We start from the raw sequence: 4,639 nt of genomic DNA on the forward strand, positions 1-4,639 counted from the left end.
TAGCTTTCTTGTACACATGATGTGCACTCGGCATCATACATGTGCCCTAGCTACGCTCCTCTATTTCATTCGATCTCTCCAGAATGTTCAACAGGATCTCTCTCTCTGTATATATTTCCATTCTTCCCATAGTCAATTTATATTTTAACATCAGCTAGTATATTTATATAATAGGCTGAAATATAAGAATGTACATGAAATTATTGTAATATTTACATACAACTTACCTTGGTGCAAAATATGGAAATTTTGCAATTTAGTCCAAAACTTTTTCTTTCCCCGCTTCGAGGTCGGTTCAGCGCCTTTATTGATCTATAATAACACATTTAGCTCATTTAATACTCATACTATTTATTTCAATCCAAAAATCACATTGTAGAAAAATTACATTTTGCCCCTAACTTTTACAAAATTACAATTTTGCCCCTAGGCTCGGAATTTAATTTCAGCCCTTATTCTTATGTTTTATGATATGCTGAACATTTTCTCTTCTACAACAACATCAAATTCCCACTCTATCATATAGTTATGAACATTAGGTATTTTTACCGATTATCTTGCTTTTACTCGTTTTCACTTAAAACCGAGTAGCACAAATTATTTAACACAATTTAAAACCTCATATTCTATCATAAAACATCAAAATACACAAATTTCACCTATGGGTATTTTTCCAAATATGAACCCTAGGTTAAATTATTACTAGCATAAGCTTAATCGAGCTTAGGATTCCAAAAGCGTAAAGAACATTAAAAGCGGGCTTAGAATCACTTACTATGGAGCTTGAAAGTTGAAGAATCCTTAGCTATGGAGAGAGTGAAGTTTCGGCAGCAACTAAATGGGGAAGATGACTATTTTGTGTTATTTTTCCCATTTTATTTCATTAATATCAAAATGACTAAAATACCCTTACTACTAAACTTTCCAAAATTCCTTCCATGTCCTAAATTTGTCCATGAACTTAAAATTGGTAGAATTGCTATTTAAGACCTCCTAATAAATATTTCAAAACAATTTCATACTAAAAATTTCTAGTATGCAAATTTTGCAACTTATTCGATTTAGTCCCTACTTTCAATTTAAACACTTTAGGCATAGAATTTCATCACGAAATTTTCACACAATCATGCAATCATATCATAAACCCCAAAATATTTATAAAACAATTATTTCTATCTCGGATTTGTGGTCACGAAACCACTATTCCGATTAGGCCCTAATTCGGGTTGTCACAGGGATAATTGATTTTTGACAGCGAAATAGAAAGTACTACTCCCAGAAACAGTAGAGAAGCAAGGCAGGATTGATAGAATATAATAGACAAACAAGAGGGCATTGTTATTACTGAGGAGACGGGTGATAACCAAAATAATTAGCTAGCTCCTACAGTTGTTGCAGATCCAAATCCTATTCCTCGTACTATGTACGATTATGCCAAGCCCACTTTAACTAGGGCTGAATTGAGTATTCTGAGACCCACCATTGCTGCAAATAATTTTTAACTGAAGCTGAACATTATTCAGATGGTACAATAGTTTGTTCAATTCGATGGCTTACAATACAAAGATCCAAATACTCATTTGACAAATTTCCTAGAAATCTGTGATACTTTCAAGATTAATGGCGCCATTAACGATGCCGTTCATTTACGATTATTCTCTTTTTCGTTGAGGAACAAAGCTAAGTAGTGGTTAAACTCTTTACCACGAGGTTCCATCACTACATGGGCCCAAATGACCGAGAAATTTATACTAAAGTACTTCCCACCAACTAAGGCAGCCAAGTTAAGGAAAAACATCTCTTCCTTTGTACAGATTGATTTAGAAATGTTATATGATGCATGGGAGAGATACAAGGATTTAGTGAGAAGGTGCCCTCACCATGGGTTACATTTATGGTTACAAGTTCAAGCCTTCTACAATGATTTGAATCCCTCAACAAGGCAATTAATTAATTCAGCGACTGGTGATACACTTAATAATAGAACACCCAAAGCAGCTTATGAATTTATTGAGGAGATGACACTGAATAATAATCAGTGGCAAGTTATGAGGACAAAGCTGATAAAAGTAGTTGGTGTCTTTAATTTAGATGTAGTCACCATGTTATCGAATCAGGTAGAACTTTTAAATGAGAAAATTTATGGTTTATATGTTTCTACGCAAGTACATCTGGTGATGCAATGCGATGCAAATGAAGGTGGAATAAATAACCCAGAATGTTTACCTAGCACAGAGAACGAACAAATCAATTATATAGGTAATAATTCTAGGCCACAAAATAACCCTTATAGTAACAGCTATAATGCAGGTTGGAGGAACCATCCCAATTTCTCTTAGGGTGGTCAAGGAAATCAGATAGCACAAACTCCTCTAGGCTTTCAACAACAACCTTACCAGCAAGAGAAAAAGCCAAACCTCGAGGAGATGTTGACGAAGTTTATCTTGGTGTCAGAAACCCATTTTTGAAACACTAAAGAAGCACTTAAAAATAAACAAGCATCGATTCAAGGGCTCAAGAACCAAACAGGTTAGCTTGCTAAGTTAATTTCAGAATGACCACAAGGTAGTTTGCCTAGCAATACCAAAACTAACCTAAAGGAGCAGCTTCATGCAATTCCTGTTCGAGATGAAGAAGGGTTAGTTGAATCTAAACAAGAACAGAGGCAAGAAATTGTGGTGAATAATTATAAGGTTGAGGTAAGACAGAAAGAGCAAAAGCTAGCTGTAAAGGAATATACGCCTCGAGTGCCATATCCTAATGCGATGAAAAGAGACCAAACAATAGAAAAATTTGGTAAATTTATAAAACTCTTAAAGAAATTACATATTAACATAGAGTTTGTTGAAGCTCTTTTGCAGATGCCCAATTATGTCAAATTTTTAAAGGAGCTGTTGACAAACAAATGAAAGTTAGATGATTCGTCAATTGTGGAGCTCAATGCAATTTGCTTGGCCATCTTATAAAATAAACTACCCTACAAACTAAAAGATCCAGAGAGTTTTACTATTCCTTGTTTAATTGGTAGTTTGAATATTGAAAATGCTTTGGCTGATTTAGGGGTTAGTATTAATGTCATGCCTTATAAAATGTTTAAACAACTAGGTCTTGGGAAACCCAAACAAACTAGGATAAGTATTCAATTAACGGATAGAACCATTTGATATCCTAGGGGTGTTATTTAGGATGTGCTTGTAAAAATTGACAAATTCATATTCCCTATTGACTTTGTTGTGTTGGACATGGATGAGGGTAGTGAGGTACCTTTAATTTTAGGGCAACCCTTTTTAGTAACAGCTAGAACTATAATTGATGTTGGTACGGGTGAACTTGTACTTCGTGTAGGTGACAAAATGATTACTCTCCAAGCTCATGATTCTGTGAGAACATCTAGTGACCTAGATGGTTTTAAGTCTTCTATTAATGTGAGTAACCATGTGGCTCAATCTTCTTTGCAGGAAACCCCTCAAAAAAACGTAATGGAGCCACGTTTCAGTCAATCCGATAGAAACAGAACGACTTATGAAGAACGAATGTTACAAATTGATGAACTAGATGAATGACAAACACGTGTCAATGAGAAATTGAGAAAACAAGATAAAGAGCCAAAGTGATGCCATGATGAGCATGTGGATGGAACGAACCGATTTAAGTTGGGGAAAAAGTACTAATAGACAAAACGGATCCACGAATTGCCCCTTCGAAGCTTAATGCAAATGGATCAAACCCATTTACGGTACTGAATGTCTTCCCCTATTGTACAGTCGAGGTAACTCTTTCTGAATTTGACACATTTAAGGTAAACAATACTCGACATAAACCTTATCTTGGTAAAGTAATTGATATCGATAAAGAGGAGCTTCGGCTCCACGAACCACCGTAATCAAGTGCATACGAGTTAATTCGAGCTTAGACTCTAAATAAGCATTAGGCAACCTGAGTGTCTAACATTCTGCTAATTCTTTTAACTTTATTTCATATTATTTTCAAATTAATTAAATAAAATTTTAAAATAAAATTTTTTTGACCTATAAGGCCTGGACATACGGGTGTTTCCCAGGCCGTGTACACAATAGGAGATTCGACACATGGCCTGGCAACATCGTCCTGTGACCCACACGGCTTGAAAACATGGGCGTATCGTTGGCCATGTGGATACTGGGACTTAATTTTTCAAAAATTCAAAGGTTACACGGCCTAAAATAGTCCACACGGCTTAGACACATGTGTGTGTCCTAAGTTGTGTGAGTTGTAACACCCCTTACCCGTATCCGACACTGAGATAGGGTTCGAGGCGTTACCAGAATTAAGCGTACATGTTTTCATAAAATCGAGCCATAAAATTTTAACCAATTCAAAAACATTCAAACACATGTATATCGTCCCTTATACGAGCTACCAAGGCTCTAAACATGCATTAAAGACGGTTTGGGACTAAACCAAGAACTTTGGAAAGTTTTGGGAAAACTTAGAAAAATTTTCATGAAACAGGGTCACACGCAGGGACAAGCCCGTGTGTCTTCAACACGCGTATGTCCTCAGGCCGTGTAATTCTCTGTTTATGAACTCAGTAAAATAAATTGAACCACACAGCCAGGCCACATGCTTGTGTGCTAGGCCGTGTCCTCCACAATGCTGA

The 4,639-nt window shown here is 36.0% G+C and overlaps 1 non-coding gene across 1 annotated transcript; it reads right to left on the minus strand.

Moving 5' to 3' along the window:
- Positions 1–1,781: 1,781 nt before the first annotated feature.
- Positions 1,782–1,888, minus strand: LOC128290991 (small nucleolar RNA R71). The gene has a single exon (XR_008280769.1). It is a non-coding gene; the product is annotated as a small nucleolar RNA R71 (small nucleolar RNA).
- Between the last annotated feature and the right edge of the window lie 2,751 nt (positions 1,889–4,639).

This window comes from Gossypium arboreum, chromosome 3, assembly GCF_025698485.1.
Source record: "Gossypium arboreum isolate Shixiya-1 chromosome 3, ASM2569848v2, whole genome shotgun sequence".
NCBI lineage: Eukaryota > Viridiplantae > Streptophyta > Magnoliopsida > Malvales > Malvaceae > Gossypium > Gossypium arboreum.